The sequence below is a fragment of the Balaenoptera musculus genome, chromosome 17 (genome assembly GCF_009873245.2).
Source record: "Balaenoptera musculus isolate JJ_BM4_2016_0621 chromosome 17, mBalMus1.pri.v3, whole genome shotgun sequence".
Classification (NCBI taxonomy): Eukaryota; Metazoa; Chordata; class Mammalia; order Artiodactyla; family Balaenopteridae; genus Balaenoptera; species Balaenoptera musculus.
Window position 1 is genome coordinate 20,292,991 of NC_045801.1, and position 15,264 is coordinate 20,308,254.

A 15,264-nucleotide genomic window follows, 5' to 3' on the forward strand; every position below is an offset into this window, starting at 1 on the left:
TGCTGGGATATATGGTAGTTTTGATAGAAACTGAAACCTGTGTTCTGAAGCAGTTGCGCCCAGTTTACATCTCTACCAGCAACAGCAACGTGTGAGAGTTTGCAGTTCTCTCCACGTTCTCCCCCAACACTTGCTTTTGTCTCCATTTTTATTATAGCCTTTCGACTGCATAGGAAGTGGTATCTCTTGTGGTTTTAATTTGCATACCCCTAATGACTGATGATGTGGAGCATCTTTTCATGCACTTATTAGCTCTTCATAGATCTTCTCTAGTGAAAAGTCTATTCAAAATCCCTTATGAGATATATGACTTGCGAATTTTTTCTCAATCCAATCTGTGGTTGTCCTTTCATTTGATTAATGGTATTTTTCAAGCCGTTCTGACCCTGGATGGTTATGATATCTGCTCACTCAGGATGGTACAGAGACCTCACTTAGCCACTTTTAGTTCATTTGACCAAAACAAATTACGGGAGTCAATTTCAACTGAAGCTTTTCAAACTTTCAAAACATAAAGGTCTGCATCTGGACAAACCAATGCTGCCCAGCTTGTAGTTAATGGGATGGCCCAGGAGAGGGGAGCACAGAGCTTCTCATGAAGGCAGAACAGAGGTTCCAGCAAGGACACCTGCTGGGACTTTGATAGTGATTGTAGAGAATTAACATCTTCAATCCACGAACGGGAATGTCTCTCCATTTATTTAGGTTTTCTTTGATTTCTGTCATCAATTTCCTGTGTATAAGTCTTATATTTCTTTTGTTAAATTTATTCCTAAGTATTTTATTCTTCTGGTGTTATTGTGAATGGAATTGTTTTCTAAATTTCATTTTCAAATAGCTCATTGCAGTATATAAATTACAATTGATTTTTGTAAATCAATCTTGTATCCTGTGACCTTGATGAACTCATTTATTATTTCCAGTCACTTTTCTGGTGGTTTCCTTAGGATTTTTTTACATACAGTGTGACACTTTTTGCACGCACATTTCTGTGAATAAGATTCATAGCAGCCTGATTTTAAATTGAACAAATTAGAATGCACCCAAGATTATTCCTATTATAGTGCTGCATATGCCTGAAGAGCAGAGTGCAAGAGGTGTCTGAGCCGTGCTGGGAATCACACAGCATCTGCAGCCTGTCTTACCTCTTCTACAGCCACATGAGACAGCTGTTTGTTGAGGATTTTGTCAAAATATGCCTATACCTATAAGAATGTGCTGGGGTGGGGAGGGGGAATTATTGGAAATTGCTGCCTTTGGAAGATTGCTTGTCCTGAGGTATGTCCTTAAGGAAGATTCTAGGGAGAGAGAAGAAATCTTCAAGGGCAGGGACTGCATGGGAAAAACAAACTGGAAGGCAATGTACTTTGATGCCTCCGTGTGAAAAGTGTAAAAGTGTAAGAAGAGGCATCTTCCCTACTTCACAGAGGGTATAGATAATGGTACAAAATTGGCATTTTGAGTCCTGTAGAGTGTAGAATTCAAAGAACTAGATAAAGGCAGTGAAAAAAGAGAAGGTTTTACAATGGCTGAATTGTTGCTATAAAATTTGCAAAATCCTTATGCTGTAATAGAATTGATCCCAACATATCATTGAATTAGTGTGTGTTAAAGCACGTAGCTCAGAGTTTGGTTAATAGTAAATGTTCAATAAATGGTAGCTGTTTATATTATTACTATTACTTTTGCAACTAAAATTAGAGACATTCTGCAATTCTGTACAACCAGTATTTATAATGCTAAAGGCAGCTCTCTGCTCAATTTGATGCGCATTTCAGGGACAATATCATGGGACTCCGGAAGTAAATTAAGGCTGCTCAGGATAGAGGCAGACTTCAGAGAAGGCAGTAAGGAAGATGACAAAAACCAAAACTTTGCACTAACCGTGCATGACAATCAAGACCACAAAGTGCTTTTCCCATATCCATTACAGCATTATTCACAGTAGCCAAGATAGGGAAACAAACAACTTAAGTGTCCATCAACAGATAAATGGATAAAGAAGATATGATTTCTCTCTCTTTCTCCAAATATATAAATATAAATATAAATACAGTAAGTCCCCTACATAAGAACAAGTTCCGTTCCAAGAGCACGTTCGTAAATCCAATTTGTTCGTAAGCCCAACAAAGTGAGCCTAGTTACCCAACTAACACAATCGGCTATATAATCCTGTACTGTAATAGGTTATAATACTTTCACAAGAATAATACATAAAAAACAAACAAAAAATAAAGAAAACATTTTTAATCTTACAGTACAGTACCTGAAAAGTACAGTAGTACAGTACAACAGCTGGCATACAGGGGCTGGCATTGAGTGAACAGGCCAGAAGAGTTACTGACTGGAGGAGGGAGAGGAGGTGGGAGATGGTAGAGCTGAAGGATCGTCAGCAATAGGAGACGGAAGGCAAGCTGCAATCTCACCCCACGCCCTGATGCTGATGGCACAGGTTCTGGTTCCTTGATGGATTCAATTCTATCTACCCTCTTGAAAAATACGATCCAGTGATGTCTGGGTAGTAGCTCTTTTTTTTCTTGTCATAGATGACATGGTAGCACTGGATTGCATTCTGAATAGCTGCTGCAACCTTCGTGTACCGTTCTACGTTCAGGTCCTGTGCCTCAAAACTACAGTGCCTCCTCAAATAAAGAAAATCCCCTTGCCATTTCCTGCATTGAGAATCTCTTCAGTTCTTCAGTTACTTCTTTTTCCTCTTGTCTCTCTTCGTCCTTTCTCTGGGCCTCCAATTCCATCAGGTCTTCATTAGTAAGCTCCTTGTGTTGCACAGCAAGGAGTTCAATGAAGTCGTCCTCTTGCATATCTAGTTCCAGCTTCTCACTGAGGGTCACTAAGTTGCTGAAGACCACTTTGGACTCCTCATTCACCTTCTCAAATCCACGAAAATCGTGAACAAACTGCCAGCAAAGGTTCTTCCAAACCCCATTCAGGGTTACGGCCTTGCTCCACTCTCTCAATTATTTTCACTTTTGTTTCCATTGTTATTGCTTGGCGCTTCTTAGCAGTACCAGCTACATCACCCTGCTTTTATGCTTGCTTCCAGACATCCTGGGCTTGAAATAAAGATACTGTACTACTGTACTCTACACAGTACTGTACAGTAAAGTACACAGAAGCACAATCACTTGTAGAGGATGCACACACGTGACAATGTACGCCGGACGTGTGAATTAACTTAAGTGACTGGACATGCAAAACGCACGTTCACATCTTTGAAAGTTCACAACTTGAAGGTTCATATGTAGGGGACTTACTGTATAAATATAAAAAATAATATTCATCCTTGAGAAAGAAGGAAATACTGCCATTTGCAACAACATGAATGGACCTTGAAGGCATTATTCTAAATGAAATAAGTCAGAGAAATACTGTACAATATCACTTATATATGGAACCTAAAAAAGCCAAACTCATAGAAACAGAGAGTAGAGCCCCTGTGATTACCAGGGGCTGGGAACTGGGGGTAATTGGGGAGATGTTGGTCAAACAGTATAAACTTCCAGTTATAGGACAAATAAGTTCTGGGAATCACCATGCTATACATGGTGATTATAGTAATAATACTGTATTTACATACTTAAAAGGTGCTAAGAGTGTAGATCTTAAATGCTCTCACCACAAAAACGAAACGGTAATTATGTGATGTGATGAAGGTGTTAGCTAACACTATGGTAGTACTTATATAGCAATATATAAATGTATCAAATCAAACACATTGTATGCCTTGAACTTACACAGTGTTATATATCAGTTATATGTCAATAAAGCTGGGGGAAAAAAAAAGACTACAAAGTGCTTGTGAGAGACTAATGAATAAACCTGAAATGTGTGCATCTGTAGGTGTGCGTTTATATCAGTAGATCTATTTCAAGCTTATCTGTAATCATATTTAATTACATCTTTAATTTCTAAATTGCCTGATTAAGAAACAAGCTCCCGGGCTTCCCTGGTGGCGCAGTGGTTGAGAATCTGCCTGCCAATGCAGGGGACGCGGGTTCGAGCCCTGGTCTGGGAAGATCCCACATGCCGCGGAGCAACTAGGCCCGTGAGCCACAATTACTGAGCCTGCGCGTCTGGAGCCTGTGCTCCGCAACAAGAGAGGCCGCGATAGTGAGAGGCCCGCACACCGCGATGAAGAGTGGCCCCCGCTTGCCGCAACTAGAGAAAGCCCTCGCACAGAAACGGAGACCCAACACAGCCAAAAATAAATAAATAATAAATTAAATTAAAAAAAAAAAAAAAAAAAAAAAGAAACAAGCTCCCTTCTCATTGTATTTGAAAACCTAACACTGCAAGTGATTGTCAAAAAGGAGGCTATTGCGTAGCCAGGAAGTGCAGCCTGAGGCACAGTTTCAGAATAGATCCCTCCCCTCTCCTCCCCTGCCCTCCCTCCCTTTTCCTCCTTTCCTCACCTCTGCTCTAGTTAAGGGCTGAGTCATCTTACCTGGAGGTTACAGTATCACTGGTTTGGGGGGTGGGGCTCTTTGGGCTACATTTAGTTCATTTGGCTACAAAATGCAACCCAGAAGCCAAGTTCTACTTGGTTGGAAGGTTTTTAGACCCTATACATCCCAGGAATCTACATCTGTAGAAACCACCTCTGTCTCTCCCAACTTCTGTGCTCCAAGTAACCAAAAGTCTGATAGGATGACCCAGGGCAGGACACCCAGAAGTGGCCTGAATGTGGTCAGGAAGAAAGAACGCTCAGGTGGCCAGCACCTTCAGGAGAAAGCGGCAGTGTTGGGGCACTCTGGCAATATCTGTCTGCCAGGCTCAGTTTCTCTGCTCTTGAGCAGACAGACAATCCTGCAGCCAGCAGAGGAGACTCGGTTGCTGAAAAAGCAGGAAGCGGCACACTGATTTTATCTTTGTGTGATGCTTGGCAAGAGTGGACTGCAACCTCAGAAACTCTGCACTGAATGAATGAACATTCTAGAACCAACTCTGCCACATGGAAGTGAAGCCATTTCACTTCTCTGAGCCTCCTTTTCTGCTTCTATATATTAGAAATGTAATAATTCCTACCTGCCAGGTGGCATCAAGGGTAGAAAAAGAACACACTCTAGAATGTTCTCTGTGAGGGTCCAAAGCACCGCACAAAAAGGAACCAAAAAATGACAAGCTCCGTGGTGCTATGTCTAACTTGGCCCAGATTATTAATATTAAGTGGCTAAAAAGCAGGGCCAATTTTCTCTGATATTCTTCTAACAAAGGTAATTTAAATTATAAGAATATACAATATTATTTTCACAGAATTTTATAATGTTATTTTCATTTAAACGAAATGAGTATGGCCAGAAACTTCTTTTTTCTCCTGAGTGGGCTCCTGTACAAAAATACATTGTTTATCACGGCTCTAATTGGCTCCCTTGTTTCGGGCCGACACTCTCACAGACCCATCCTTCACACCACTGCCAGACTTCTCTGGCTCAAAGACATGTCTGAGGTTGACTCCTCTTTTCCCCTAAGGACCCATATCCAATCAGTCAAGTCTTATGGATTCTGCCTTCTTAATATCTCTCAAATCCAACCATTTCTCTCCATTGCAACTGACATGTCTCTATTTTAAGTCACTATCATTTTTCACCAGAAATTAACAAATTAGCTGTCTACACGGTCACTCACAGGGGCCCCTGTGTTGCTCTTTTATCTCGATTTCTTTCTCCACACTGCAGCTAGAATGATCTTCCCGCACTGCGCATTTTATCATGTAACTCCCTGCTGGAAACTGTAATTGTCAAGATGATCAAGTCCCCAACTGCTGGACCTGGCGTCCTTGCTCCTTCAGGTCCAACCTTCAGGTTCAAGCCCTTGCTCAGCTCCTTTGCCTCACTGTGCACCACTTCTAATGCACTTTTCACTCCAGCCATTCCTAACTATGTAAGGTTCTCCCATGCCATGTTCTCATTTTTGCACACACCGTCCTCTTTACTAGGAAGACTCTTTCTAACAGTTTCCACACTCACTGCCTTCACATGCCTAATTCCTTACATCATCATTGCCATCACCTCTTTTGGGAATCCTGCTTAGGACGCCTAAGACTGGGCTAGATGCTCTTGCCCTGTGTCTTCATAGCACTTTACTCTTGTACTAATCTATCTGCACTTGCACTCACCTATTTGCTGCTATGGCTCATCAATTAAACTATCAACTACCTCAGGACATGAATGGATCCTTGTTCCTGCTATGACCCAATAGTGGATGTTGTGTTCTCACACAGATTTCTTCCCATCTCCGAGCTCCTGGGGGTATAGATTACTGATGGCTCAAAGCCATGTCCCTTGCTGGGCACTGCCCTAGGCTGCAGAAAACTGGCTTGTTTTACATAGTTACAGACCCTCTTAGAGACACCGGGCCATAGTTACAGACCCATAGTTACAGACCCTCTTAGAGACACTAGGCCACCAATGACTGGCTGACATGGCACACAACGGCCCGGCCTCCTTGCCACTTTAGGAAATCTCTAAAGGGTTATCTCAGCTCCAGAGCTCCTGGTAGGATAGGACGAGGCCTCAGTTGCAACCTCACTGAATATCCATTTTTCTCCCTGACCCATCCTGCCATCCTCACATTCTTTCACATGCATCTCCCAAGAATATTCCCCAATAAATCTTCACGCACAATTCACAATTCTCAGTCTTAGAGTCTGTTTCCATGGAACCCAGTCAAAAACATTCCCCACCACCCAATATAGTACCTGGCACATATTAGGTGCTCAGAATGCACTTGACATTCAACAAATGAATGAAAAAATGCCTTTTAAGGCGTACACTCAGAGCAGGAAAGTTGTATTACTCATGTTTCCTTTTCTAGTGTCCAGCACAGTGCCTGACTACTTACTTGCTTGAATGGTCCTTCAAATGTTCTCTTTATATGACTAAGAGGGCAGTCTTCTGGAAGCATATGGCTCCTTTCTTTATGCATCAAGTCCAAAGTGATACAAGCTAAAAAGGAGTATAAAAGGTGTGTAATACTATTCTGCATAATAATGAAATTTGCTGCCTTCAAAGGAAGAAAAAGTTATACTGCAAATTACAAAGCAGTTAAAAAATATTTTTTTTATTAGGTTTAAAGGGACTGTGTTCCCTCTGAGAATTAAATAACTGTAGGGTAAGCTATGTGCTGTCTAATAGATCTGATAGGTTTTTTTAAGGTGTATCTTTAGGAGAACCCCAAAGGGGATACGCCTTGGAGGATAAATGCTGACCTGAATGATGCTGTAAAACTGGGAGCACCAAGACCCTTCCCTTGTACCATTCTGCCACTTGTTGGGCTGTCAGAAGAAATCATTGATTGACCAAATAAAAACCCGAGGATGCTATTTTGGACTTAATAACTTGGACTTGGGGGAACGTCTTAATGAGGGGAATCACAATGGGTCCTGGAAGGACCCAATGGGTAGGAGTTGGGGTTTTCCAGAACATGAATGGAATTTCAATGGGGACATCTTGAAGATAAGGCTCTCTTGGATAGAGGGGCAAAACCAGTGATAGGGAAGTCAGATTAGAAATTGTGGGTGTGTTCAAAGAGGACCCATCTAGTGAAGGGTTGACTTCTTAGTTAAAGCACACACACACACACACACACACACACACACACACACACACACATGCATACTTTTGGACCTTGAAGAAGTTATATTTAGTACTTGGCTTTCAATTTTTTTTCTTTTTTTAAGTAGATTTTATTTTTTAGTGCAGTTTTAGGCTCCACACATTCCTAGCCAAAATTTCACACTATGAAGCACAGTAATTCCTTAGGCTTCAGCAAAATTGAGCAGAAAGTACAGAGGATTCTCATATACCCCCCGCCCCCGTACAAGCATAGCCTCCCTCATTATCAACATTCCCTATCAGAGTGGTACATTTGTTATTATTGATGAAGCTGTATTGACACATCATTATCACCGAAGTCCATCGTTTACATTAGGGTTTGCTCTTGGTGTTGTATATTCTGTGAGTTTGGACAAATGTATAATGATGTGTATCCATCATTATAGCATCATACAGAGTAGTTTCTCTACCCTAAAAATCCTCTATGGGGCAATTCCCTCATAAAATTACCCTATCCTTCAGTAAAGAAAGTTATGTATGTGTATACATGCACACACACATCTTGATATTCTAAAGTGGTGACTCTGGGGAGGCTGAGGGTTGGGCAGTAAAGGAGAAATAGAGCAACAGTTATTGAGGAATGGCTTTCTGGAATATCACCTGTGAAGGTGTAGTACAGTGAGTAGGGGCTCATCACTAAGTAAGAAGTCTCAGGTAAGAGGCCCGGTAATAAGAAACAGCTTTCAAATAAACAACCCAAGAGAGTTTCCTGACCTGAGTCCACAACAAGCCCAAGAGAGTAAACCTCTTGGGTCACATTCTCTCTCTCTCAGGAAGATTCACATTGCATATTGGCATGTCAAAATCTTCAGGAAATTCTATCACTAAAGAAAACTACTTCCTTTAAGACTATATTCTCCAAAAATTACTGATATGTACTAATATCTGTGGCACCGTGTGTGAGGATTGCTACACAACCAAGTGAAGGGATTTATTTAAGAACAGGTTTTCACAACCAAAGAGGATATTCTTGGAAGTTTATGTGGTCACTGGACACAAGATAGTTTGGAGGTAAGAATGACTGGAGATGTGAGCTCTGTTTGGGATGGCTACAATGTTTCAATCCCAGTTCTCAGCATGTGTAGAATGAAGACGGTGGCTAAGGGATGAGAAAAGGAGTCAAGAGAGTAGTTGTTGAGGACAAATTGACCAGACTTGGTCACTAATTTCTCTTAGGATAATGAAGAAGGAAGTAGGAGGACTCACGTCATCGTAAAACTTTAGAGCAGGAAGGGATCTTTAAGATCTTCTAGTTGGGCAGTTTTCAAACTTATATTTAGCCTTAGGACCTTCAAACATCAAAGTTTCACGGAGAAACCTAGGGACTTCCCTGGCGGTCCAGTGGTTGAGACTTCGCCTTCCAATGCAGGGGGTGTGGGTTTGATCCCTGGTCAGGGAGCTAAGATCCCACATGCCTCATGGTCAAAACACCAAAAACATAAAACAGAAGCAGTATTGTAACAAATTCAACAAAGACTTTTAAAAATAGTCCACATCAAAAAAATCTTAAAAAAAAAAAAAGGAGAAACTTAAAGTGCAGGACAGAAGAACGGAGAGGGCCGTGGAAGTGTTTTATCCAACAGAGGAGAAAGGAAGAGTGTAGGGGAGGAATTCCTGGGCTTCACATTCTGAAATCTTGGCTCGGAATTTTTAGGGCATTCTAGATCTGAGAAGAAGTGCCCCAAGATATAGACTTCAAGTATCATTTTCTCCCACTCTCAAAGTAGTCCAGGACAAATAAATTTCAAAGGTGGGAATATTTCACATGAATGGTTTTAGAGGCCTTGAATTGTAGGAAGACCCATAGTTTTGTAGTTAAAAGCTCCATCCTCGAGTTGACTATTTGAGACCAATTCCTGGCTGTATCACACCCCTCCATCTGTTAACATCCAAGAAATTTCTTAACTTCTCTGTGCATACTTCAGTTTTCCCATCTGTAAAACTGGGATAATAATAGAGTAGCATCCATTTCCCAGGGTTATTGTGAAGATGAAATGAGCTATTCCATTGAAAATGCTTAGCACAAAGCCTGACACAAGGCAAGCAGTAACTTTAGCTCATTATATAATAAATGTTATCTCACTACTTAGGATGCTTGCTATTTGCCAAGCACTGTTGTAGGTACTGGAGAGATGAAAAACAAGATACTATTTAAGCCTTGCATTCACTAAACACTTATTCGAAGAATCTTACTTATGCTATCTCTTATGGTGATTTAAAATATGTCCACAAATTCTTAGACACTCCCTTCAAAACGTAGAGCCTAATTCCCCTCCCCTTGAACGCTGGCTAGATTAAGTGGCTCTAGACTAAGTGGCTCACTTCTAACAAGTAGAATAGGCAGAAGTGATGACGTATGATTTCCGAGATGAGGTCACAGAAGACATGTGGTTTCCTCCTTGGATCACTCTCTCTGGGGGAAGCCACTGTCACTTTGTGAGAACAATCCAGTAGTCCCATGAAGAGATGCCTGCTGCAAGGTACTGAGGTCTCCTACCAACAGCCAGCAATAAGTTGCCAGGTGTGTGAGGAGCCACCACAGCAGTGGATCCTCCAGCCCCAGTCAAGCCTTCAGATGATTGCAGCCCTGGCCAGCATCTTGACTGCAACCTCATGAGAGTCGAGCTAGAATCACCCAGCTAAGCTGCTCTCAGATTCCCTGAACCACAGAAATTAGGTGAGATAATAAATGTTTATTATTTTAAGCCATGAACTTCGGGGTGAATATTAGAAAGATAGATAACTTATCCTCAAAAAGCCCTGAAAAGGGGCTTCCCTGGTGGCGCAGTGGTTGAGAATCTGCCTGCCAATGCAGGGGACACGGGTTCGAGCCCTGGTCTGGGAAGATCCCACATGCCGCGGAGCAACTAGGCCCGTGAGCCACAATTACTGAGCCTGCGCGTCTGAAGCCTGTGCTCCGCAACAAGAGAGGCCCGCATACCATGATGAAGAGTGGCCCCCACTTGCCGCAACTAGAGAAAGCCCTCGCACAGAAACGAAGACCCAACACAGCCAAAAATAAATAAATAAATAAATTTTAAAAAAAGTCCTGAGCCCCAATCTCAACCCTTCCATTGGAAAAAAAAAAAAAAAAAAGCCCCGAAAGGGATATATTGTTATCCATTTCATAGATAAGGAAACCAAGGTGGAGATGTTAATTACTTTGCTCAGTTCACCCAGCTGGTTGTGGTGAGAGGCAGATTTCAACTAAGATCTATAGGTTTCCAGGGTCCAGGGTATTTCTACTCCATCACTGTGCCTCCAAAGACAGTCAATGAAACATACAGCACACATAAGAGAGCACTATAAGGAAACAGGGCCTTGGGGAGGCTTTGCGGTCCGGTTTGCTGTTTTGCCTGAGACCAGCCCAGGGGATGAGAACGAAGGACCCCCAAGGGTCCATAAAAGGGTTGTATGAGGAAGGGAGAGATTGCCTTAACAAATATAGTCTGCATCAATTAAGACACCTTAACAGATACTACCCCATTAACATTTAAACCTGTGGGGCAAAAATTTGCAGATAGTTTCCCCCACTCCCATAAAATCCACATTTTCAGCTTTGGGGATTCTTGAATGAAACCAGACCTCACAGAAATACCTTTCAAATACCAAATTCTTCTCTAACAGTTACCATGGGCTGGAAAAAGCAAGTAGAAGGCAAAGCCTGAGTCTGCACTATGCTAATGCTGGCCTTATCTCACAAGGCACATCTTGGGTCCTGCATTCTTTCTCTCCCAGGTGCAATCTAAATCATCGCCTATGTCCCATTTTTCTTTAACTTCTTTGAGTTTGGCAGACATTAAGGCTGAGCCCTAGATCATGCCTGCAGGTTCAGGAGGGCAGTAATCTGTCATCAGCACCTGCAGTGCCTTTTATTGGCCTCTGACTGCATGAATTCCCCCGACTCTTACTTTCTGACAAAGGATAGACTTTTCTCATCTCTAACCACGAAGGCTCAACCCCATTCTTTCCTCCTGCAACAACACAATATGCTATATTTTCTGTCTCCGGGAAAATAAGAAAAGCATACAAAGAAAAGGCTGCAGAAGTTTTATCCATGTTACTTGCCCACCGTTCAAAAAGAGGCACGTGGAGTGGTTCCTTTGGGTCCACACCTGATATCAGTGTATCCAGCTCCAAGTTTTGACCTTGGTCCGCACTCCGCAAAATTGCATGTGGTGGAAACACAATATGTGAAAAATTAGAAAGGTGAGATTGTATAGTGGTTAAGCACACGGCCTGCAAAGCCAGAATGCCGGGGTGTTTTTAAAGCACTTAGACAGATTTCTGGCAAATCATAACCACTCCATTAGTGTTTGATTCATATAGGTAGGTTAAATCTATTGAACAAACTCCCATTTCTTTAGAAAACTGCCTCTATTCTAAGATGGAGCTTTAGTTCTCTCATTTAATCCCCACAAAACCAAACAGTATATTAAGATATTAGAGTTCAGCACTGTCTATCCATCGCCCCATTCACAATTAGGAATTTGGTTGTTATTTTAAAGGAAGAATACTTTAAATATACGGACATTTGCTTAAAGACTTTCTTAATAGTGTCTTATGTTTTCCAATTTTGGTGTGCTAGGAAATTATTCTGCAGGACTGTATATATAAAAAATAGCATGTCCTATATTTCAAAGGCAATGTAAAGCATTTTCAAGGGCAAAGTTGCCCATTTTTTATTTTTACTCTCCATTTTTACTGGAGAATCTAACCCCACCTAAGCTCTGACAGCCCTTTGCTAAGTTTAGCTGAACGTTACATGTGGCTCTCTGGTAAATTAACTCCCCGTGCCCCACGCCTGAAATGCTGTATTCCCCTGTGGCACATACAGCCCCAGGGCTCCCAGGGTCATACTTTTCCAGAACTGGCTGCAGACAGAACTGTGGAGTCAGCAACAGGTCTTTGGTAATAATCATTTCCACAAATGTACTGAACACCGTTCAAAGCCTTGCCTACATTTTCTCATTTTCTTCCCAGCATAGCTCATGCCAGACTCAGGAGCCAGCCCCGATGACCCCTCCCATCTTTCTCACACCCACACAAAATGAAGATTCATTGTGATGACTCTGGAGTATAAGAACACTGCTTATACAACTCCACTATTCCAGGAGGCAAATAGGACTTAGATTCCTTAAAATTATATCCTTAGTACTCAGTGAATTGGTTAAACCTGCTCTATTTCTAGCACCTTCCCCCTGTCATTTTGCCACCAGCAAAATGCCCCCATTGCTTATTCTAGCACCCCTCTGTACTCAGAAACACACACATGCAGATACACAATGGCTGGCACCCAATCGGGATTGGGTCCCACTTCTCCCTCCTTCTTAAGAACAATGGCTAACTTTACCTCTTTGCAAAGTCTGGGTCCTAATGTCTTCTTTGGTAGTGGTTCTCAAACTTTAGCACGAATTAAAATCACTTGGCAGACTTGTGACACCACAGATTGCTGGATCCTAAACCCGTAAGTTTCTGATTCAGTAGGTCTGGGTTGAAGCCCAAGAATTTTAATTAACCAGCTCCCAGGTGATGCTCATGCTCTGGGTTCAGCACCCAGACCTTGAGAACAACTGCTCTAGTTTATAAAAGATGGTAGAAGATTCCAGTCTGCTGTGGGTTGAACTGTGTCCCCCCAAATAGATATGTTGGATTCCTAACCCCAGACACTTGTGAATGTGACCTTATTTGGAAATGGGGTTTTTGTAGATGTAATCAAATTAAGGTGAGGTGTCTTCATAGGAGAGATTTAGAGACAGAGACATACTCATGAGGAAGACCACCATGTGATGATGTTGGCAGAGATGGCACTGATGTAGCTACACGCCAAGGAACCCCGAGGATTGCTAGCAACTTAGACTAGAAGCTAGGAAGAGGCAAAAGAGGATGCTTCCCTACAGCCTTCAGAGGAAGTATGGCCCTATCAACACCTGGATTTCAGAATTCTAGCCTCTAGGACTGTGAAAGAGTAGATTTCCATTGTTTTCAGCCACCCAGTTTACGGAACTTTGTGACAGCGGCCACAGGAGGCTAATACACAGTCATTGTAGAGATTGAGGAGTTAACCCAATTCTTCATCCTTCCCTGCATTCGCATCCTTGCCATGACTTCTTCATGGCCAGAATATATTTCCTCACACCCCAACTTTGAGGTTGGCCATGTGACTTGCTTTGACAAATCACATGGGGGAAGAAGCGACAGTGCCCCAGTTCAGAGCCAGGCCTTAAAAAGTCTTGCACACTTCCTTTTGCCCTCTTGCTCCTATGCCATTACAAGGAGAATGGCTTCCTCCTTCAGCCTGGGGCAGAGTTCCCCCAACCTACCCACAAACCTGCAGTGAGCAACAAAGCTGCCCCAGCCTCTTTGACTTAAAGCTAAGCCATCAAACCAAGCTGAGCTGTGTCTAGAGCAACAGAAATCTTCCCCTAACCCACCCCTGTCCTCGCCAAAAGAGCCTTGGTCTGGACCAGTTGTGGACACTGTTTGGCCACGGTGTGATCTGGGCAAACCCTTCAACTTTTCTGCCTTAACTGTGAAATGAGGGGGCTTAGATTAACTTGTCTCTAGGTCATTTTTGAATTGATGAAAACATCTACTTCTAAGAGTATGAAACATTAAAACAAACAAAAGTGAAATACGAACTTGCAGTTTCATGGGGGAAAACGGAGACCTAATCATCATTCGGTAGCTTATTCACACACTCCTTCAGTCAGGCATTATTTATAAACACATAATATATGTATTAAATATTTATTATGTGCCAGGCAGTGCTGGTGGCTGGAACATCAAAGGTGAGCAGTACCAGAGTCCATCCCTGACCTCGTGGAACCAGTGGAGGCACTGACATTACTTAAATACAGCAGAGAGAGTAGAGAGGAAGCCCACACTCGGGAAGATGCAACAAGACTCAGTGACAGGTTAACAGAGCAGGAAACAGAGAGGAATGCCAAATATGCCCCCTCTTTCCTTCTTACCCAGGCATTTTGGTCTCTATCCCTTTAACAAGATTGTGCAATAGAAGCTACAGATTAGAATCTCCTAAAGTACTTGAAAAAAGAAAAACAGTGCTGGGGATGGGAGCCCTACCTCCAGAGATTCTGATGCACTTTGTCAGCGTTGGTATTATTAATATTATCATTATTTTATCTTATTTTGCCCATGACAAGCGTGTCTCACTTAACAGGACTCTCTCTACTGTACCAAGGATGGAAGGCTTGGGTTTGAATTGCGTACAGTTCCATGAACTCAGAGTTAAAGTATCACCAAGGGCATTTACTGGTTACAGGTATTTTTAAAAGTACCCAGACACGGCCATGTTACCCAATAGGAGGACTAAGCACATACTTAGTGACCACAAAAACAGGTGTGCACATATGCGCTCAGAAACAAAATTGTTCAGTGTTTAAAAAAAAAAATTATCAACAAGAGGGACAAAGAAAATCTAAGTAGTCATCATGACAGCAAGAATCGAATCCTTGTATTTCCTTGGAGTTATTTTCCAGATTAATTTCTTTAAAAATTAAATATGGGGTAGGGGCAGAAGAGCTGGGGTCTGGGTGGACCATATGCAATTCTGAGCTCAGGCCTTTAAAAATCTTCTGAGCTCCAGGCCTTTAAAAATCTTACTCAA

General features: G+C 42.1%; 1 protein-coding gene across 1 annotated transcript in view; it reads right to left on the reverse strand.

Moving 5' to 3' along the window:
* The window catches only part of COLEC10 (collectin subfamily member 10), a 436,494-nt gene that overhangs the window by 420,469 nt on the left and 761 nt on the right, over positions 1-15,264 (reverse strand). The gene's annotated exons all lie outside the window — the stretch shown is intronic.